Genomic DNA, 24,373 nt, shown 5'->3' on the forward strand with positions numbered 1-24,373 from the left:
ACCCAGATTTTCTGTGCCCATCAATACTTTTACCTCCACACACAAACTTTCCTGATTTTTGTGGCATTGCCTTCCCTGGTTTTCCAGTTCTCCTTTGGGAGAGGGCATTTTTATGTCTCCCAGGTTATTGATCTTTTCTCTAAAACTTACTCTGCTATCTCTTATTTTTCACATACAATATTTCCATTTCCTTATTGCTAGGTTCTCAATTTTATTTTGGTCCCTTTGTTTCTTTCTTATCCCCTGTTATCCAAACTGAGAATATTCTGAGATTTCTTTTTCTCTTGATAGCTTTCTATTCACAATTATTTTACTTGTCTCAGCTCAAATCAGGTCAGGATTTGATTTCTGCAATCTCAGTCTCTTGCAAACTCTCACAATTTCATGAGAAATTTTATGCTATTTAATGTTTTACTTAAAGCTTCAGTTCCTGAAGGCAACTGAGAACAAGAAACTCTAAGCTTTTATCAAAATTACTAAAAGCTCAGCCTTCAGGATTACACAAAAAGCCTGAACACACAAAGGAGCATATTAAGGACTCAGATACAAAAAAGGAAAATAAAAACCTAGGTTGTCCCTCTTTTAACATTTTTACCCTTATTTCCATTACCAAGAAAACTAGCCTTCCATTTGAGAAAATAGAGAAATTTCATTCTCAGCAATATTTCCCCATCAAAGTTAAAGATATGCTTACCTGTGGGAAAAAAAGGGGCAGAAAATACTAAAAGTTTGCACTGACATAAGGACCGGTGCAACCACTACCACTGTCAAAAATAAACCAAGACAATACAATTCACTTCTCATCATATGGATCAGAGAGCATAGTGAGTATGAAACAATCTGCTGTAAAAGCAAATTAAAATTATTCTTTTTAATTGAGGATGAGCATCCTGATCACACAAGGCAATTTCACTGAAGTGTGTGAAACCTCTCAGTGTACCACCTCTAGCTCCATGTAGCAACTTGGGAAAGCTATGTGGACGTTGCCAGGCAGCAAAGAGGTTCATGGTATTCTACAGAGCTGTGTCTTTAACTTCATTGATCCTATAAACTTGCAAACACTGCTATATATTTTCTTCTGCCAGTAGATGGTGATGTTTATATTAACTATTTGTGTTAAACTGGAAAATATATACAATTACTTGGTTTGGTATACATTCCTTATATCCCAGATATAGCAATATGAACTAATTTCAAGTACTTTGGGTGTTTACATTAAGGGTAATGTACCATATAAAGATATAATTACACAGCCGGCTTTGACATCACTGTGCCCACTTTATTACTCACATTGTCAGATTTTAAAGCCAGCAGCATTTAACTAGTTTGTATGTCTGGGTTGGCTAAACATTCCTCAGGGCTGTATACAAAAGTGAAAGGAGAAAACAGGATTTTGTGAGGCTTCATTTTCTGTGCCACAGACAGTTGCAAATGGTCCTTAAATGTTCTGTACAAGTAGTCAAATTTTCTTTCTTGCAAATATGGCTGTTTTCCACTAATGAACCACAGGACCACAGAATGGCTCAGGTTGGAAAGGACCTCAGAGGTCATCTACTCCAACCCCCTGCCATGGGCAGGGATACCTCCCAACTAGGCTTGGATGCTGAAGGCCTCATCCAGCCTGGCCTTGAACACCTCCAGGAAGGAGGCAGCCACAGCCTCCCTGGGCAGCCTGTGCCAGACTCTCACCGCCCTTGTACTGCAGAATTTCTTCCTCAGCTCCAGTCTAACCCTCTTCTGCCTCAGCTTCAAACTATTCCCCCATGTCCATATTTTGTTTGTATCCTCCACTTGCAAACCCCTCAAACCTGCACAAGCCAGGTTATTTTTCTGAAGGGCCTGCAGACTGAAGCTGTTCTCCACATCGTCACAGACCTAACCACAAACCCTGCCATTCCAACCTTTCTTGACTTAGGCAAAAACTCTCCCTCATTTTTGTATCTCTGGGTAAAAGGCTGGTGTTGATATCTGTGCCCAGAGACAGCTCTGTAACAGGATTAGGGCTTTTCTTGCTCAAAAAAGGCCAAGACTCCTCTCTTTCAAAGATCATGGCAAGAGTATTTCAGAGAAATAAAACTGGATGTTACTCCAAAGGCATTCTTAAAATGATTGTGATTCTAGTTCAAAGATAATTTGGATTATATTATTATATGATTTAAATTAAATTGCCCTCGTTCAACCATGAGACCTTCCAAATACGAACTATGCATAATTTGCTTCATTAATAGCACAATCCAATGCCATGAGAGTTAGCAAGTCCAAGTGCTGGGTTCTGCACTTTGGCCATAACAACCCCATGCAAGGCTACAGGCTGGGGACAGACTGGCTGGAGAGCAGTCAGAGAGAGAGTGACCTGGGGGTACTGGTTGACAGCTGTCTGAACATGAGCCAGAAGTGTATTCAGGTGGCCAAGAGGGCTGACAGCATCCTGGCCCGTATCAGGAATAGTGTGGCCAGCAGGACTAGGGATGTCATTCTGCCTCTGTGCTCAGTGCTAGTTAGGCCACACCTTGAGTACTGTGTCCAGTTCTGGACCCTCTATTTAAGAAAGATGTTGAAGTGCTTGGGCATGTCCAGAGAAAGGCAAAAAGGCTGGTGAGGGGCCTGGTGCACAAACCTGACGAGGAGAGGCTGAGCAAGCTGGGTTTGTTCAGCCTGGAAAAGAGGAGGCTGAGGGAGACTTTATTGCTCTCTACAACTACCTGAAAAGGAGCTGTAGCCAGGTGGGGATTGGTCTCTTCTGCCAGGCAACCACTGATGGAACAAGAGGACACAGTCTCAAGCTATGACAGGGTAGGTTTAGGCTGGTTGTTAGGAAGTAATTTCTTCACAGAAAGAGTGGTTGGCCATTGGAATGGGCTGCCTGGGAGGTGGTAGATCCCCATCCCGGGAGGTGTTTAAAAGGAGACTGGATGAGGCCTATCCCTGGAACATTCAGCTCTCCCCTATGTCTGAGCTAGAAAAATCATCTCAAACGGCCGCAGTTAATTAGAAGGTATTAGGTGATAGGTTGGACTCAATGATCTTGAAGGTGCTTTCCAACCTGGTTAGTTCTATGTGATTCTGTGAAGTCTGTCACAGAATATGTCAAAATTTGTGACAGCAGACTTGTTTTCTCAGTTAAAAAATTTAATATGCTGGAAAAAACTCCCACATCTGCACGCCTTCCTTTAGTGTGGTGTAGCTATTTTAGGGCGTACTTAAATCCTAGCTTATAAGTGTCACTGACCTCAGAGAAATTGTCCACATGATGACAGTTGAGCACAATGCTTGTGTCCCTTACCTAACTATGATTTAGAATTAAGATTTAATTCAGAAAGTTTGTTATTTTTGTTTTATTTGTTCCTGACCAGCTAGGTGACAACTAAGACTGCACTCTCTTTTTTGAGTGTGTGTGTGTCTGCAGTGTTATGTATACTCACATAGCACTGACCTGTACTAATGCAGGTCGAGATGCTGGATGTTAGGAAGAAGTTCTTCACAGAAAGAGTGATGGGCCATTGGAATGTACTGCTCTCAGAGGTAGTCGAGTCACCATCCCTGGAAGTGTTTAAAAAGAGGCTGGATGAGGCACTTAGTGCCATGATTTAGTTAATTAGAAGGTGTTAGGTGATGGGTTGGACTTGTTGATCTTGAAGGTCTTTCCAATCTGATTAATTTTGTGATTCTGTGATTCTATACTGTTCTGTCAGAATATTCACAGTCTTGGAAAACTTAAATTCCAATTGACTAAAATGAATACTAATAAGAATGCAAAGTAATAAGGTGTTTATTTAAAGTCCTTAATTAATTTTGTTCATGACTCACATTTCTTTGGAGAGTATCTAGATCTCTACCCTCTCAGATTTGTTGCTTACTGTGTGATCACAGAACTATATTTTTCACAATTATCTGATTTTACTTACAATTATATTATACTATACTAAACTAATGTAGAACCATTCCTGTGTGTTAAAAGCACTATTTGGCTGTCATTACATAGAAATAAATCATGGCTCAGTGAAAGGCATATGAGTTCCATGTTTGAATGAGTTCCAAGATTCTTCTAGCTTGAAAGTCTCTGCTTTGTTTCTTCTCCTATTAAAGATACCTGTATGAAAAGATTTAAAGGCATCTTCCTGGTTCATCCTTTCCTCGTTCCTAATGAGGATTTCTGACCACTGGCATTAGCAATAGTAATATTTGTTTTTCATTCTAAATGCAATCTTTATGAGGCTCTCCATTGCAGATAAAAGAAAAGCGTACCTCAAATGCAAAAGGTTGTGTTAAAATTGTAGTTGTATAATTTATGCAAATAAATGCATCAAACAGTTTAATAGGCATTGCTTCCCAACTAGTAATGTCAATGTAAACAAAACTCTGAGCTTAATTTTGTCAAACATAATTTACATGATTTGTCTTTCTCAGTGTGAAAATGACCAAATAATACTTAATATCACAACCTGTACTATTTGAAAATCAGATTTACATTTTAGAAACTAAAGGCTAAAACAAATAGTAAACAAAGTGACATTTTATTTCCCCCCCCCCCCCAAATTTGTGTTCCTGTATTTTACTTTTGCATAATATGAGACACTGATCAGGCCTGTTTACCTGTCCTGCAGAAATTTATGAGATACCGGTCAATGTTACTATTACCTTGTTAGAGATCCTGTGCCCCATACATGTCAAATGGCAATTTTGAATAAATATATTCTCAACGTTAAAAAAAAAAAAAAACATATCAGGAGAGGAGTATTACCATCCCATTTCACAAAAACAAGGAAACAAAAGCAAAAAAAATCAAGACCAAAAAAACAACAACAGAATCTTGACTTAGAATTAGTCTCGTGCCTCTTTATGCCTATAATGTAAGTATTTATATCAAGATTGTTCTTACTGGCTATTTTCACAGAATCACAGAATAGTAGAGGCTGGACTGGATCTCTGGATATCATCTAGTCCAACCCTCCTTCAAGTTCACCTAGAACAGGTTGGACAGGAATGCACCCAGGCAGATTTTGAATATATTCAGAGAAGTAGACTGCATAACCTCTGGGCAACCTGTTCCAGTGCCCTGTCATCCTCAGACTAAAGAAGCTATTCCTCATGTTTAGACAGAACTTCTTGTTTTCTAGTTCGCACCCATTGTCATCACTGGGCACCACTGAAAAGAGCACAGTCCCTTCCTCTTTTCACCTGCCCTTTAGATATTGAAAGATCCCCTCTTGTCTTCCCTTCTCCACACTGAACTCTCGGTCTTAGCTTGTAAGAATGATGCTTCTTGTGCTGCTTACCTGTCCTTACCCCGAATACACATAAACCTTTTCTCTTCAGGGTAGCTGATGCACATAGTGGGCATTCAAGCCAGGCTGAGATCCGGGAAGTCCACAAAGGCACTGTGTCTTTGTTGATCTGCATTCCTGAGCTTTCTGCTGGGAACCTCTTCTGAGTCCGGGAAAGTAACAAAGGCCATCTTTATCTTTGTTGATTTACAAGAGAGAGATGAATTAGACTCTTACATAGCCTTTCACAGCAGATCTTTGCCTCTCTTGAAATGAGGAGCCTAGAACTGGACACAATATTCCAAATGGGTCTTCACTAGGGCAGAGTAGAGTGGGAGGAGAACCTCCCTCAACCTGCTGTTTGCATGCTTCTTAATGAATCCCAGGATACTATTGCCCTTCTTGACCAGGAAAGCACATTGCTGGCATGTGATTAACTTGTTACCCACCATGATTCCCAGGTCCTTGTCCACAGAGCTACTTTCCAGCAGGTTAGTCCCTAACCTTTGCTGTGCTCTTGTTGAACTTCACTAAGTTTTTCTCTACCCAACACTCCAGCCAGTTGTTCAGCTCTTTTCCTTCCTTATAGAAACAGTGTGTGGATTGGTAGAAGGTAGGATTCAGATTGCAGGATCTAATGTTCAACGCTGGAATGAGATTTAGTGCTTACTAAGTGTCTATTCACATTTATCAATTTTAGTTCAAGACTGAGGGAAAGGTTTTTGTGTATGGTCAGGTGAAATCCACTGTTACCTGTACCTGAAGTACTGTGTTCAGCATAAGACCTTCTCAAGCAGGTCTAAAGGAGGCTTACAAAGATGATCAGGGTGCTGAAGCACCTGCCCTGTGAGGACAGGCTGAAACAGTTGGGATTGTTCAGCCTGGAAAATAAAAGCTTTCAGGCACACCTTACAGAAACCTTACAGTACTTTAAAGGGTCTACAGAAAAGATTGGGAGGGACTCTTTGTCAGGGTGTGTAGTGTTAAGATGAGTTTTGGTTTTCAAACTGAAAGAGGGCAGATTTATATTAGATATTAGAAATAAGTTCTTCACTGTGAGAGTGATGAGGGACTGAAACAGGTTTCCCACAGAAGCTGTGGATGCCCATCTGCCTGAAAGTACTCAATGCCAGGTTGGATAGGGTTTTGAGCAACATGATCTGGTAGATAGTGTCCCTGTCCATTGCAAGACAGTTGAAACTAAATGATCTTTAAGGTCCCTTCCAGCTCAAAACATTCTGTGACTCTATGATTAACTTAGGTAATATCTGATGCCATATGAGAAAACTCTCAGACAGGAAAACTAAACACATATATCTTAATTTCTACTCTAATATTCCCAATGCAAGGCCTTCCTTTTCCAGAAAGGAGATTACTAAGGACTGCTTCTTATGAGTCATTTAGATGTGATACCATCTTAGGGAACCCATTAAGCATGGAGGTCTAAGAGTTTTTCCTGGCAGGAAAATCCTATTGACTTGAGATGCCTTTTGTATCATGTGGTTGTATCAGATCCTGGTAGAAACTAATTGCACCTTGTTGTTGTGGGTTGGATTTGGAGCCCAATGAACTGTAATTTACCCCCTGAGTCAATTACCAAACAAACTCAGAATTCAGAAGCAAAAAATGAGGTTGTATTTACAAAGGTGGACTAAATGTAAAAGGTATAAAAGGCAATAAACATATATAGGGCATATTTACATATATTTACAATTTAGCAACAATACAGTGACCCCCCTTGTACAATAATTCAGCTTTTCCTCCACTCTGGGCAGCCCAGAGGGACTGCTAGCAGCCTTCTTATTTCCCCTTTTCCTCTCCAGTACCTCACAGACAGAATAAGTGAGCCAGAAGCAGGTTACAAGGGAGATAGGGAGCCATGAGAACGAAGTGAAAGAAGGGGGCAAAAGTAAGTCTGTGCTAACAAGCAATAAATTACGCAGCAAATGAATGGGGTGATATAAACTTATCTGTTATTATTATTCTGTGTCCTGTTCCTAACTTTATTTACCCTTTACTCAAAGTCTCTGAAAATTTCCTATTATTGTTTACAGTTAGGAACCAGGCTAATGTACTTAGCTCTAAACCACCACACTTGTCTTGGTAAGGAATGTCTTGAAGACAAAGTGACCAAGAATAAGGTGAATGATTTTTGGAATCATAGAATCATAGAATCAACCAGGTTGGAAAAGACCTCCAATATCATCCAGTGCAACCTATTACCCAGCATTATCCAATCAACTAGACTATGGCACTAAGTGCCTCATCCAGTTTTCTTGAACACCTCCAGGGATGGTGACTCCACTACCTCCCTGGGCAGCCCATTCCAAGGGCAAATCATTCTCTCTGTGAAGAACTTCCTCCTAATATCCAGCCTGTACCTCCCCTGGTACAACTTGAGACTGTGTCCCCTTGTTCTGTCACTGCTTGCCTGGGAGAAGAGACTGACCCCCACTGGCTACTTTCAGGTAGTTGTAGACAGCAATGAGGTCACCCCTGAGCCTCCTCTTCTCCAGGCTAAACAACCCCAGCTCCCTCAGCCTCTCCTGATAGGGCTCTGTTCCAGGCCTCTCATCAGCTTCATCACCCTTCTCTGGACACGTTCCAGTACCTCAACACCTCTCTTGAATTGAGGGGTGCAGAACTGGACACAATAATCAAGGTGTGGCCTGACCAGTGCTGAGTGCAGGGGCAGAATAACCTCCCTTGTCCTACTGGCCCTGATACAGGCCAGGACGCCATTTTCTCTCTTGGCCACCTGGGCACACTGCTGGCTCATGTTCAGCCTACTATCTACCAGTACCACCAGGTCCCTCTCTGCCTGGATAATCTCCAGTCACTCTGTCCCAGTCTGTATCACTGCTTGGGGTTGTTGTGGCTGGCCAAAGTGTAGAACCCTGTAAAGGACTTTCATAAACCATTTCTTCAAAACAGTGATTATGGTCTATATTTCCTTATGCTATGGTTAGATTTCACTGCTAGGATGATTACCGTATTGATTTTGGGCACTGTATGGTAGCTTTATCATCATAAGCTTATATCCACATTTAACTCACAAAGACTTATAAAAACTAAAGCATATAAAAATGTTTTTAAAACATGCTAAAATGTTTTACAAACATCAAGACTTAACTCATCTTGGCATAATCTAATTTTTCATCCCAAAATGTAAATACATTCTGGCTTTTCTGCCTTGTTTCTGTGACTAAATATTTCTCTGCCTGAAATCGAATGTGTATGCGTTCATGTGTGTGTATGTGTGTGTGTGTGTGTGTGTGTGTGTATGTGTGCATGAATGTGTTTGTATCATCTTACAAGTATAGTGAATAAAGTACACTACTAATATGCATACATAGAAATAGATAAGTATCACTTAAAAAATCATTAGAGATGACTAAATAGGATCAAGATATTGCTATAACTTAAATTCATATATTGAAATTGACAATCCTTTGCATGAAAGGGAAAAGATATTTTGAATGCTACTGAATTTCATATATGTTGTTGATTTTGTATCTGAAATATCAAATAAAGTAAAAGATGCTGCTCTGTCAGTGTTTCCTGACAAACAAGGAGCAAAATCTGGAAGTATTTGGTAAAACCTCATCTGCTTTCATTTTGTGTTGTTTTTTAAAACAAAGATGTCCATGTTTAGTCTGAATAAATTCTTGAAATTATTGACTACAGCTATCCACCTGAGTGTTCGGAGTTTGCATATAATATATATAAAATATAGGGTTAGGAATTAAGGGATTATTATTTTAGATTGCTATTGAAGAGCATTGTTACCTGTAATACTGTTCCAAGTAGTGATATTACAGTGATAGCTATACTTTGTTAGCGTGCCTTAAAAAGGCACTGCTTTATTCTTCACCATCTATACTGCAGAACTTCTTGGAAGTGATGTGGTACACTGCACATACTAGTACATTATTTTTTCTCTTTTCTGTGATTATATGCTAAAATTTAATGTCAAATTATTACATATTTCAATGATGATATGAAACCCAATATCCCCGAATCTACATGTCCTTCTAATATGACTTAGGTTCTAATGCTAAAGCTAACACCTTAGTAAGATTAATTTCCTGTGCAATTTTTCATCACAAATCCATTAAAGGTGAATTCATTACATAATGATGGAAAATGTGAGGAAATATGAATAGGATTTTGAGAGATGTGGCAAATGTAGGAAGCTTAGAAATGCGATGGAGTGAGTAGTACAAGATAAGGATCTTTTTGAATGAGGCTGAGCTAGAAAGTAGCTTTCATCGTAATGACCAAAAGGGCAGAATGAACATCAGCATAGAGAGCAGCACTCTTTAATTATCTACCCTACCTCCATTGCTGCAAGAAAGTCTTCACTTTGTGTGTTAAACACTACAGCTGAATAGTTTAGCCACAGGTTTGAATACTGATGCTGTAGACTGCAGAGCAAGTGGGATTGTCCAGAGGCACCATCGTTCTTCAAATCTCCACAGCATTTGTAAACAAATGTCTTGGAATTTCCACTCTAACTTCAGACATGGAGAAGATAATCCAGAAGATAATAAGATGCAGCATAAAATATTCTGTTGTCAATACTGCTAGCACCCATGTCCAACTATTTTTGGTATCTGTAATACATGCAAATATCACAAGCATAGTAAGTGTAGCCAGAAAGGTCAGACCTTGAAGGTGAAGCATGTTGCTAGGGACATGTACCCTTTAGGCTACAGTCAATAGAGGACACTGTTACTAGTCAGTAGAGGTCAGTGTGAGCACACAGAATTTTCGCGGTCCAACAATTTCTGTAGATGACTATATTGCTGTAATGGAGGGGTAATTAATTAATGCAAGATGGCATTTTCCCAGAAATTAATATTGTTTACTAATTTTCAATAATCAGGAGTCTTGTCCCCCCTGACCACTAATTTTAATAATAATCATGTTCTTTTGCAATGATCATGAATATATTATACATATGGTAGCATAAGATCTAGAATGTTTAAGAAGTAACTAGCAATAATATAACATCTAAACTTAACTGAACTGGAAGAGAAGGTTCCTGCAGTCAATTATACCACTTGTCCACTAAATGGATTCAAGGAGCCTCTTTCTGCTTATGGCGGAAGGCAATTAGTGAATTACAAGAGGCTTTATGTATTTACTCACAAAAATATTATTTCCAAACTCACAGGGATAACTACAGTTTCAGACAGTACCCAAACATTTGCAGAGGGTTCTGTTGGTGTCTTCTTAGCCCGTAAGGCTTATGATTATTCCCAGACTTCACAGGGTGCTTGGGAAAGGAGGCAGACAATCTCTGACCTTATCCTGGTTTCTGTGGAAGATCTGTGTGTCCCTTCCAGGGCTCCTCATCTTGGCAGATGTCTTGGCACATATACAGTCTTGGCATGGATATCACACTGGCTTAGCAGGCCTATCATGTGGAGGCAATTATGCCTATCCCTGTTAAACTCAAAGCAGTGTCTAAGAAAACTAGCCCAAAGCACCAGGCTTCTTATTCAGTAGAGTTAACTTATAGCTCAGCATGGCATGGCAGGATGCACTAAGGCAGTGAGTCAAAACACTGCCAGAAGCAGAGAGCACATTAAAGCAGGGACAACAACAGTGGCAGCAGCAGCAAGCAAGCAAACAAGCATGAATACAACAGCTGAGTGCGTTGTGTTACCTGCTTATCTCTTTTTATCAATACAGCCGGAGACTAATGGACCTTTGGACACAAATTAGCCAATAAGAATGGTAGTTGGCAGAGCTTGACCATATTAGGTGAAGCCATAGGGTTGTTTTACCCAAATTTGGGAAAAATGTAGGCCTTGCATGAGGCAGGCAAAAGCCAAATGTATACACCTTTTTTACCGCAGATTGTAAACCGGACTAAAACAAGTCTGGGCGAGACAGGGTCCTTAGGCTCAGTGGCTCCAGGTTCTTTGTCCTCTTTCCATGGGTTGCTTCTCCCCACAACAGAGAGAGGGAGAGCAGAAAAACATATCTGGGCAAGCCAGGACATGGTCAAGCCTATTTTGGTGTATTCAGGTCTACTACAAGAGTTGCCCATAGTGTAATCATAGTCTTCAATGTTCTGCTCCTTCGCTTCAGAATTCCTGCAAAAATTTCCCAAAAATGGTATGGGACCTTCAAAATATTTCATATAGGTCCTGTGAGAAAGCTGGGATTCTCTAGAACTTTTGGGATTTTGGTGTTTGAGTTTTGTGGGGGTTTTTTTGTTTGGTTATTTTTTTTTTCCCTGGGTTTTTTTTTTTTTGGTTGATTCATTTTGGTGTTTTGTTTGCTTTTTTTTTTCCCCCATGCTCATTGTACTGCTTCATTAGGTATTTTTTCACTTCTTCCTCAGCATTTTATTCAAACTTCTTTCCTGATACAGTTCTTTCCTTCAGCAGTTTGTCTTAGAGCAAGCAGTCTTATGATTACATTTCATCTCCTACTCTCCCTTTTTTTTTACTTTTTTTAAGTCTAGTGTCACAGCACTTTCTTATTCTTAACCAAAATTCACATAAATAATTGTTATTATGCATTTATCAGTTTATTTATATTTATTTATCAGTTTATACTTAGTCTTGTTTTACAAATTACTTAATTTGTTCATTATTATAGACTTAAGATGAATCAAGGCTACGAGACAAAAAGTATCTTGAGATTTGTAGGAGTTTGAGGGATGGTTATTGGTGGATTTGTTTCGGGGGGAGGCTTGAGATTTTTTTGCAGTAGGAGTCTGTCTTCCAGCAGCAAATGGTGTATAGGGATGGCAACTATGAGCTGTAGGTTCCAATCCCAGGTTTCCTATTAACCAGCTTCACTACATCAGGCAGACTTAACCATTCTGATCTTCAATCTTCCCACCTTTCAGGTGACACTACCACTCCTTGCCTTGAAGAAGTGCTATTGAGATATCCTGAGAAAAATATCTATCCTGAGAAAAAATATCTAAAACAATAGAGTGATCTGGAAAGGTTTATTGAATTAATCTATGTTCTACTAATTTTGCATTTTAATTCTTGCACATTTTAATTTTCAGTTAAATAAGTGGAAGCAAATATTATTCAACATCATATTTATGCTTAAACCCTGCTATGTATATGTAAATTTTATAAGCATGATTTTATTTTTTTGGTATAATCTTTCATCAAGGGCATTATTTGGTTACCCTCAAATACTTCCAATGGTACCATCTTCTAGATGTCATACATTTTTCTATCTTGGTGTCATAGTTCATTATAGTTTTAGCATTTACATTATTTGTATTTATTTGTGTGCATATGTGAATATTCTTAATTAAAAAAATTAATAGTTGAAAAAGAAAGAGCTCATATTTTATTATTTTGTAACACTTCAAGGTTCATAGCAAATATTTATATAGTCAAAGCATTTTATAGTACATTTGACAACTGCAAGAGGAAAAATCTATTAGGAAAAAAAATGTGCAATATTAAAATCTTTATAACACACCAATATAAATGGGCAGATATTGACACTGCATTTCAATTATTCTTACTGCAGGTAATAAGGCAGAAGTGATAGAGCCACTTGAACAAAGACATTTGGACAACCTCTCCCCTAGATAGTGGAGCACATTTCCAAGTAGCTCAGCGCTGTCTTGAAAATTAAAAGGAACTCGCTGGAAAAATGAACATTAACAAGATGAGTCTTGTGTAAGGTCAGTTTGCAGGTGAGAGAGATGCTATCCTGGAGAGAAACCAGAGAAAGTGTCTGCACAGCTGAGAGATCTAAAGGTACTAATAGCATCACTGCTATTAGTATCAGCATCAGCACTGCTATCAGTATCAGCATCAACTGCATGCAAGAGTAAGGATGTATGAAATGCCATGATAATTTTTTCTAAATTGAAATACACACAAAGAACTGTGAGAAGACGTGTTTAAAGGTAAGTGGAAATACATCAAATGTGGTTATTTATTATATTGTAACTCTAAAAGAATCAATAGTATGTTTGTTAACTTAATGTATTTTAACCACTCAGGGAAAATTAACAGGTGTAACTATCATTATTTTGAAAATAATAAAAGCAGAACACAAAAGGTTTGTTTGGTATGGATTAGGACAGCATTGTGTTAGCTGTTTTGATTAGATAGCAAATGCAGACTTGTATTTTGCAGGTAGCATTTAGTACACTGAGAATGTGATGTGGTTTTGCATAACTTCAGTGTCAAAATCGTAGACATCAGTAATGTTTGGGTTTTTCCCACTGTTATACATAACTCTGATAGAATATGTTGCTATTTGTATAATAGAAGAGCATTACTGATGAAAGAAATGTTCAAATCCAATTTCTGATATTGGGATTTTTTTGGTGGTGAAACTCTCTAAGGAATATTTGCTTGCCTAGTAGTTTTATTATTTAATAGACTTGTCAAATTTAATCTTCCCAAATGACAACTTTTTGTATGAAAATATAAACTAGAATTCTGATACTCTTTTTTTTTTTTTAATAGACTTCTCAGCAAAAAATCAGTATTTCAATTTCCTCTTCTCATTTCTGACATCCAAAAGGGTACTAAAATTCCTACATTAAATTTTATTGTAGTCAGGATTATTCTGCATTTAGCTTTTACCTTATTTTGGTAGCTGTAGTACTCTTAAATGAATTAATGTATGTAGACTACCTGAAATCATTCTCAATATTAGTAGTAATTATTAGACTTCATATCTCAATTTCATACAAACTGACACTGATCAATTTTGAATAGAAAGATATATCTTCCAACCCTGTTGATACTGTGTGTGTGTGATATATGGTTTTGTATGGGAAAAGGAGCAGAGGAAGTTTGTAATAAAGTATCAGATGGAAACTAAAGGAAGTGCTACTGGTTTGATCTTTAGATAGATCTAAGGGGAGAGCTGAGGAGAGACCTCACTGCTGTCCACAGCTACCTGAAAGGACATTGTGGAGAGGTTGGTGCTGGTTTCATCTCGCAGGTGAATAGTGATAGAAAAAGAGGGAATGGCTTCAAGCTGCGACTGAGTAGGTTTAGACTGGACATTTGGAAAAAGAAATTTTCACAGGAAGAGTGATCAGGCATTGGAATGGGCTGCCCAGGTAGGTGCTTGAGTCACCAACCCTGGATTTGTTTAAAAGGTATTTGGATGTGGTGCTTCGGGATATAGTTTAGCGGAATCTTGTAGAGTAAGGATGTCGGTTGGACTTGGTGATCCTAAGGGTCTTTTCCAACTTGAATGTTTCTGTGATTCTGTGATCTCTCCATACTAAACTTTCCTTGTTGTCTTTGGTTTTTTTCTTTTTTTCCCTTATTTTTTTTAAAGTTGAGGGGCTGAGGTTTCTGGTTATTTTCTGTTTCGGGGTGTTCTTTTTAGTGTTCATTATTTCTCTGTATTTTGCTTCTGAACAGAAATTTTCATTGCTTTGTTAATTTCAGATTGGGTACTTGGTGATCAGATCTGAATTTTCATGTTGCAGGCATCAGAACTTTATGTCAGGATCCGTAAGAGTTATTTTAGATAATGTTATCTGAACAATTTCTATAGCTTCACAGCTTCTATAGCTTCTGTAACAGCTATGCAGGGCTGGAATTTTGTTAGCAAAAATCAACAAGTGTAATTTGCAAAGAGAAGTTTAAGCTTTAGAATATTTATATAGCAGAAATTAAGTCTTCTGCTCCATACAGTGATAAACTTTTTTTTTTTTTCTTTAATGAAAATATCTCTGTGAAGCTGAACATAACTTGGCCTCAAGGTATTCAGGAAGTTATCTAAGAATGCAGAGCTGTACTTTAGATTTGGAATATCTGACATCTTGGTTGAATTGAACTATTTTCAATAAATTTGCTTTTCTTACTTTCACATGGTATTATAACTAGCTATATGCATTATCTATCCTACACTGTGTTGCTTTAACCCTTGTTTCAGCAATGCATTGAAGTATATGCATGAATATAATTGACTTCATTGAAATCAATCCTGATATCATGAAATAGTCTGGGACTTGAACTATTTCTTTAATTTGTTCCTTCAGTTCACTGTGTCTGTATGAAAGATTTTCTCCTAACTATGCTGTTACAAGCGTTAATGAGAAATGGATGGCCTCTGACATTACTTACAGAATGAAACATTTTTAGACTTTACATAGCTTAGTTCTCAGAATGGCTTCTTTTCCTCTTTGATTTAGCTGATGAGGATCAATACTTTTTTATTAATCTTTGCTGTCATCTAAGTGTCTATTTTTAACTAATCTTCACCATCATCTGTCTATTTTTAACTTGTGCAGGCAGTCTTATCAAGCAAACACTTAATACTGAGCATCTGTCCCTCCCCAGTGAAGCATCTGAGATAGGTTTACTTTTTGAAACACAGTAACTGCTTTATATCATACTAATAAATTTTTGAATGGTTGCTGAATTACACAAATTTGACTAAATAGACAGGTTCCATTCAAACTGGGTCTTCTAGGTCAAGTCCACACTTGACATGTAGTAGTAAGTTAGATTAAGCTTGACTCTGTGTCAGTGTGTTGATTGTTGAATCTTTGGTTAAACTCTTAAAGAGATCCAGGGCTTTGGCTAGAAGTCCTCTTGATGAGTCTTCGCTTTGTGCATGTGAGTTCCTGAAAGAAAAGGGAATCGATATATCTTCCTCATTCCTTTAGCCATATCACCATATTCTCACTGAAGTTAATAAAATGCAAATCCCTAGCTCTGTCTGAACTCAAAGCTCCCTGATTTGAATCCAGTCTTCCATAATAATCCTTGAGTCAAGTATTCTGATAGTCCTTCAAGGCTACTGAATTGGGTCCATTCTACGTAGATATGTCAAGAAAATTGAAGCACTGTCTTAGAAATTTGGTTTCAGTATATAATCAGTAAATGTCATTCTCTCTTTAACCTCTCATGTGGACCAGCTTCATGGGTTTTGTGAATCTCTCTGTTGACCCCTAATACTTATAAAATCCTCTACACACATAGAAGGCTGGAATATGAGTTTTCAATCTCACTGTGTCACTGTTTGACAATGGAATTAAGGCTGCTCTCTCTAGAGATATATTCAAGATTATGAGGTGTACAGGTACTATAGTGGTGAAGCCATATAAGTTTTTAATTAGATAGCAAGTCCTTTGTCCTATTTGAAATGCATACAATTCAAGCAACTGCTTGTAATTATGTCTGAATTGTACCCACACCTTTTAAACATCACACTGCTTACAATTTTTAGTTCTTGCTTTTGCAAGATACTCAATATGCACCTAAATTTGAGTCTTAATGAGTTACATTAAATCCTTTTGGTACTTAGGCACATTCTTGATTTCTTTACTGAATCAAGACTTTAAACTGAACAACAAACAAGATAAGTACACCCAGCAGAATCATTGGACTGGTGTTCCATAAGACTGGAAAGCTGACTTTGGCATGAAGACCTGTTTGCTTAATTAAATCTCTTAATAAGTAGACCTCCTTTATGACTTTTATATAACTAACAAGCTTAAGCATGACAGATGATTTTTCTTCAATATTATTGAGTAATTAACATTTAATTTTAATCAAATCCCACCATTTCCTGTTACAGTTAGCACAGATACCTCATTCCAGAATGCTCTGAGCAAGCTGTCTTGCTTTGCTAAACAGATACTACAGAGCAGTAACGCTGCCCAGAAGACTTCTCTGTGTATTCAATTAAAACACAAAGTTTCTGCCTAATTGTCCTGGTAGGCCTGAATATGCCAAAATAGGCTTATACATGTACTGGCTTGCCCAGACATGTTCTTCTGCTCTCCCTTTTTCTGTTGTGGGTAGAAGCAACCCTGGGGAAGAGGACAAAAAACCTGGAGTCATTGAGTCTAAGGACCTTGGTTTGCCCAGACTTGTTTACTCCTGTAAACTCCAGTTTGCAGACTGTTTACTCCTGTGTGTCCTCTGGTAAACAAGATGCATACACTTGCCGTGTGCCTGGCTCATGCAAGGCCTGTATTTTTCCCCAAAAAAAGGTAAAAGTAAGCCTATGGCTTCACCTGATATGGTCAAGCTCAGTTAACTGCCATTCTGATTGGCTATTCTATGTCCAAAGCTTCATTAGTCTCAGGCTGTATTGATAAAAAGAGATGAGCAGGTAACACAATGTACTCTGCCACTGTATTTGTGCTTGATGCTTGCTGATTCCATTGCTTATTGTGCTCTCTGTTTCTGGCAGTGATTCTGCCATTGCCTTCTGCAGCATTATGCGTCAAGGTAGGGATCTTAGAAAGCCTTGCCCCAGCGATTTTGGAGCTGCAATTAATGGTGAAGCAATTGACACTTGTAGCAATGGCACAGCAGAGACATGCTGTCTGGAGGCTGTGTGTAATTTCAGAAATACTATTTTTTGTATCACATTAGTGCCAGTAGGCACAGGGGAAAGGTGTGAGACATATGGAGGTCCCCATCCAGCCTCTTAGCCACAGCTACTACTCATCACAGCACACCTACAAGTATAGCAGAGCTCTCGGTTTGGGTATGACTGCTTCCACCTCAGCAATGTCTTTGTACAACAGTGCTTATGATGATACTTTATAAGAACTCATCAACAGATACATAATTAGAGTCCTCTTCTTTGCCTAACTATCCTGTGTTTCTCTCCCATTTTTTTCCCCCTGATGTTACTTCATCTGTTTCCTGAACAATTATTCTTGATCCGTTTTTTATTTCCATTGCAAATTCTTTGAGGCAGGCATTAGTCATTCGGCATGTTTTGTAAAGTGATGTGTACATTTACGCTTCTGTCTAAGGAGAAAAACAATAAAAGCAACATCTTGAAAGATTTACTGGAAAAAAAGCTGTAAAACAACATTTTCTTCAAAGAGGATAAAATAGCGAACAGCAAAATTCTCATTTAATCTTACTAGATCATGAGATAATTCCCATAACTGTGAGATTATTGACACCACTGTGTATATTGTTTTTTTAATTGTTTGATAATTAGCAGTTCACAGAGCAGACCAAATTACTGCTTGGCAATGTTGCACAATGGCACAGCTTTGGCTACCCCTGTCTCCTACAACCCATCTGTTCCTCCCCTCTCTCCTTCCATTAGCGGTGAGCAGGGGACTATGCTTGCTCATGGACTCAGATGAGAAAGCAGATTATCCCCAGAAGAAATCTGACTTGGCCATTCTCTAAATTTAAAGTATGACTGAGGAAAGTGTGTTTTTTTAGTCTTCTCTAAAATAATATTGCACTAAAATTGTAATAATAAAATGCATATATTCCCCACCTTGAAAGCTTCATACTGGAGAAATAAGCAAACAACTAACATGGGAGCAGGGGTAAAGGGGAGAAAATACAAGATTTAAACATCTGTATAACAAATTCCAAAGTAACAGACTAATTTTCTTTGCCATTTCTACAGCCACAAAATGTATGCACATGAGAAAAGTAGTAAAATAACAAAATGATTGCAGGAGCAACTTCTTTGAATAAACATGAAAGATTACTGACATGAAAGAGGTCCCCAGTCCCATTCCATGTCATTTAAGTCATTGTTTGAAATGCAAGCATTTTATTTAGAACCTGCAGGTCTAATTATTATTCTCCAAAATCCCACAAAAATCTGGCATAAATGTTGTACATTATGTCTTATACCTGACCTGAAGTCTACTTTTATTTCAAAGCTGTAGATAATGTGGCCTGTCAGAGGTGGAGGTGTAAATTTCAGGCTTCAAAATTGTTTTGGAAGTTCTCGCCATTGCTCGCTCTGAACTTAATATCAATTTTGTGTCCCTTTCTTCACTATGGTTTGGAAATTCTAGACTTGAATGAATTCAACAAAGGGAGTGACATACTGATATGCCAGAATGTACTTTATAAAATGCATAATAGCTAAAGAAGGATGTGTGCCAGCATCACTTTCTATTTCTCATATCATTATTTGCATTTTGGTTTTGTTTGGCACAAAAAATAGATCTGTCTTTTAGCTAATAGATGATTTTTTTGTTTGTTTCTTGCCTTCCACAAGTATAGAACCATAGAATCAACCAGGCTGGAAGAGGCCTCCAAGATCATACACATTAACAAAAAAAAAAAAAAAAAAAAAAAAAAGAAGTTAATGTCAGAGTTAGCTGATTGCAAACCCAAAAAGAACCAGAGATCAGAAACACTGTGATCCAATTCCCTCCTAGGTATGGCAGCAATATATCATTCCCTACCCCGTAAGTATGTTACTTTTTTGGTCTGTGTCAGTCTCAAGACAGCACATTGAAAACTGAGCACATCTCTGCTTAATGTGTTAAATGGAAACTGGGAGTAAGAAATAACTTTTTTTCAGCACTTTGAATTCTGCAGGCCTCTGGCTAGCTAGACACAACCAGTTGTATCCTTCAACTGAACTGACTTTCAGAGTTACTTTAAGGAAACAGAACATAGCACCAGTAACAATTCTTTCTTTTACAACTGAATCATAATTCAGTAGTGTGAATTGCACCTTTATTTCTGCCCTGCCACCTATTTGGCACAGAACTTCAGGCTTATGATTACATCTGCATATGCGTAGGTGTTAAACACCTTTGAAATGACACCTTGCACAGCTGCAGTTGTAAGATCATACTTTGTATTGCAGTGATTTTTCTAGACTTCAGTGTGAGATGCAGTTATCAAACAAATATACAAATCACAATGTCCAGATACAGCTTCTAAAAATGTCGTTCAGTTTGATTCTTAGGTCTTTCTCAGGAAGAACAGTATCTGAGTTCTGGCTATATTCTTCACCTGTCTTGGCTGGAGGCAATGCTGTAGCTGTTATTTCTCTTTAAGATTGAAAAGCTAATGCATGACCTTTTTTTTTTTTTTTGTGTGTGTGTGTGTGATGAAAGTGTGTCATAAAATGTGTAAAAAGTCTCTAATTCAAGTCAATGGCCTTTTTAGTAGCCTGAAAGAAATCTTCTATTTTGTGAAAGGTTCTTCACAGACAGGGTTATCAAGCATTGAAATAGGCTGCCCAGGGAGGTGGTGGTCACCATCCCTGGAGGTATTTAAAGGGTGAATGGATATGGTGCTTAGGGACATGGTTTAGTGGTACTGGCTTAATAGTTGCCATAGAACTGCAAGCTCTAGGCTAGTGGTTGGACTTGGTCTCAAGGGTCTCTTTCAACCTCAACAGTTCTATTTTATGAAAAGGAGACATATAGGGACACATAGTCACCTCTTGCCTTTGTACAATGAGTCATTCAATGAGAGGCATTGCTCTTAGGAGCCCTGGGAGCCTTAAGTGATGCTCATCTCTGCAAGGTGAGGTAGCATACTGTCTCAGGTAACAAAGGTCATTCTGGGTGTCTCTTTGGGCTCCCAGAGATGAAAATAAACAAGATGAGCTATTCAAAATGGCCATTGGATGTGGATTGCAATTATTGCATTTTTATACTGTAATATATCAGAAAAGTTGTACAGTTACTTTATATTCTCATTATTATTGCATCAAGTTACATCATGAAATCAAAATACTTGGTTACAGGTATGAAGCACTATGGCTGACATATATTAAAAGGGGAAGTTTAGCATTTTGTTGTGTTTTTGGCTTTGGGGGATTCACATTTTGCATAAAATAAAATGTACTTTAAGGTCCTTCAAAAAGAGTCTAGTGTTTGTGACACTACCACTAAAAATTTCAAGCTGCTGAATGACAAATGCATAACTTGGTGTAAAGGATTGCTTTTGTCTACATTGTAATCTTTTTGAGAATGCATTTTGTCAGGAACCTTTAAGTGCAGACACTGCACTTAAAAGATATTTTAGTATGCCCTGAGTGAAGGGCATAGACATTCTGCACACACTGGAGCTGATGCTTAGGTATTCTTCTACTTTAATCTCTGATCATGCTTAGCTATCTTAAGAGCTGCAACCTGTGCTGTGTAGCATTTGCCTTATGTGGCTTTCCCACCCGAGATCAGGTTTTATATTTAACATTTGCCACAGACATGGAGCCTTCTTCCTGAGAGATTGACTCTTCCTAGCCAAATTCAGAGCAAAAGCAGGGTTACTCATTTATCTGGTCATCTTCTGTAACAAGATCTTCCATGAGTTACCTCAATATTGTCTCAAACACTGGTCAGACCACACCTTGAGTACTGTGTCCAGTTCTGCACCCCACAATTCAAGAGAGATGTTGAGATACTGGAACATCTCCAGAGAAGGGTGATGAAGCTGGTGAGGAGCCTAGAACACAGGTGTGTGAGGGGAGGCTGAGAGAGCTGGGGGTGTTTATCCTGGAGAAGAAGAGCATCAGGGGTGACCTCATTGCTGTTGAAGGGAGGCTGTAGCTAGATGGGGGTTGGTCTCTTCTCCCAGGCAAGCAGCAACAGAAAAAGAGGACACAGTCTCAAGTTGAGCCAGGGGAGGTCTAGGCTGCATGTTAAGAGGAAGTTATTGATGGAGAGAGTGATTTGCCGTTGGAATGGGCTGCCCAGGAGGTGGTGGAGTCACTGTCCCTGGAAGTGTTCAAGAAAAAAGTGGATGAGGCACTTGGTGCCATGGTCTAGATGACTGGCTAGGGCTGGGTGATAGGTTGAACTGGCTGATTTTGGAAATCTCTTCCAACTTGGTTGATTCTATGATTGAGTAGGAATTGTAATAATGGATAGCTTGTGATTATACTACTTTTTCTTAAACCTCATGTCTGTCAATACAGTCAATAATGAGAAGCCATGATTTCCCTCTGTCTTCAAAAGCATTGATATTCTCCTGTTTGCTGTTCAGCATATGTGTTAAACTGGTCAGTGATAATTAAAAATGCTACAGGCTTAAAAGCCTGCCATGTGCTGTTTGTGCACAGCTGTATATATTGTTTAATCAGGAAACAAGACAGTCATCTGGATTCTCATTGCCTGTAAAAATAAAGCACCAGCCAAATATCAATGTCTTTATATTGGGAAGGAGATAGATAAAGATGAAATAAAAAGTAAATTTCTGCAAAGTTTTCATAGGTCAAAAAGTGTGAATACTTTGCATCAGAGAACACCTAGACATGCATTAGCAGTAGGAGGAAAGATGACATTTGATCACTTCTACCTTGTAGGAGACACTGAGTTCAAACATGATACACAAAGAAATACTCAGTGTTGATTCTCCACACTTTTGACCACTTCATTCTTTTGCTGAGGCAGGGAGGAAGGGGGGAAAAAAGATCCAACATGTTGCACTCATCAGAGATTTTCTAATCTTCTTTCTAGTTTGACCCATAACAGAGAGAGATGCCAATCAAACACATCCCTCCTGGTGTTTTACTCCCACTGGAGTGCTGACATTTGACCACTGAAAGTGGCACCAAAATTAGTATCAGTAGAGATTTAGATTGCTCTGAGTACAAGTCACAACACTTTTTTTTTTTTTTAAAGGAACAAAAATTTAATCTTCTACATATTTTATGTTAAAGTTGTTCAAATCCTCTGGAGATGGAAGTAACAAAAGTCCTAAACTGTGCTTAGGATAAATTGGAGGGACTGTACAAGCATTTGCATTAAAAACCCATTTATAATGCTGAGAGCTGGGTATGTGTTTATTCAAATAGAAATCCAACAAAGGTTCTGCACCTTTTCCCTCAGAGTATACATATCTCTTTTCACAGTAACCTTTTTATGTGAGAAGCCAACCATGCTTCATGAAACTTAAATGAGACCTTTACATTTATCAAGTAATTTAATTCTAACCATTTACCAGAGATTAAGAATCAGATTAAGAATGTATTACTGACAATATCCAGCTGGAAGTATAAGTATAAAACTAGGTCATGTGAACAGCTTAGGCCAAAGATTATGTAGATAAATGCAATAATCTAAACACAATATCAGTATTTAGATATTTCCCTAAAAGCTACATTTGGAATTACTTTAATATTGTTGCCTATTCAATCAAATGTTGTAGCCACTCTACTGACCATTTGGCCTAAACACATGCTGGGTTTCTGCTTCTTGGAATACAGAATCTTTGCAGGCTCCAGATTTTGCTAGTCTGGGAATGCAATGCATAGATAAAGGCTTTAATAGCAGCTAAAAGCTAGAGTCCTTGCATTATAGAGTTTGTTGTATTCAGATCTTCTGAGCAATATTTATATCTCGAAATAATAATTTTGTTTAGATTCAACTATGTTGTTGCTTATGAATAATCTTGACAAAGGCAACTGTCTTTGCCATGTATAATCTACTGTACAACTAAATTGTTTTGAATTAATTTAGAATTGGTCATATTCCTCAAAGATATTTTTCCCTTGCTGATGAAGAGTTTCAGAATGAAGCCCAACTTCTTCTAAATGCAAAGAGAAATGGAATAAGAGTCAGTCTAATCTCAAAACAAAGTTGTTGGCCGAGTAGAATACTTTTGTTCAAATCAGAGAAATATGGAATAATTTTTCACTACTAGAGGTCTGAGTACCAAGTAGTCATGAAATGCAGAATAACAATTTCAACTGTTGAATATTGATAAGTCACAAAGTCAAATTGAAGCATCCAAGCAATATGTCAGTGTGTTTAACCCATTGATAATGTCCCTTTCATCTGAAATGATTTTAAGATTGCAACAGTAATAATGATCTTTATAAAATCAACAGAACATAGCAGAAGGGGAAAAAAAAAGATGATACCAGAGGAAATGAAATATTGTTTAATACTGAATAGTTTCTTCTCAGTACTCAGCTTTTAAAACCAGTCATTAGAATCTTACTGTACATACCAATAATGGAGTCATTCAGAGCATTGTTTAAAATGGTCTTTTCCATGTTTGTCTTCCTGAATCCATCATTAAGAGTGCATGTTCACCTTAAACAAAATCTAAATTGTTTTCTCACTGCACAATGGAAGATAATGACTTAAAATCAATTCTTGGGTTTGAATTAGTGTCAATTGTGGATACTACTTAGGAAATAAAAAGTAAAAAGAAATGTCATAATGAGTTATTCAGGAATTTTAAATGCTCCATCAACAGCTCTAGCTTTATTACCATAAATCAAAAGATAAATTCCATTGCAAATGAAGAAACAATCACTCATTTTCTGGAATGAGAGAAGCAGATTAAAGAATAAAGAATATTTTCAGTGATGATTATGCAGTCACTGAGTCCAGTTTGCTCATTTTGCTCACCTCTGCAGCCTTTTTGTTAGCATTT

The 24,373-nt window shown here is 37.9% G+C and overlaps 1 protein-coding gene across 8 annotated transcripts in view; it reads left to right on the plus strand.

Annotated features, from left to right (window-relative positions):
• Positions 1-24,373, plus strand: part of CNTN5 (contactin 5) — a 736,829-nt gene that overhangs the window by 82,726 nt on the left and 629,730 nt on the right. The gene's annotated exons all lie outside the window — the stretch shown is intronic.

This window comes from Pogoniulus pusillus, chromosome 3 (assembly GCF_015220805.1).
Source record: "Pogoniulus pusillus isolate bPogPus1 chromosome 3, bPogPus1.pri, whole genome shotgun sequence".
Lineage (NCBI taxonomy): Eukaryota > Metazoa > Chordata > Aves > Piciformes > Lybiidae > Pogoniulus > Pogoniulus pusillus.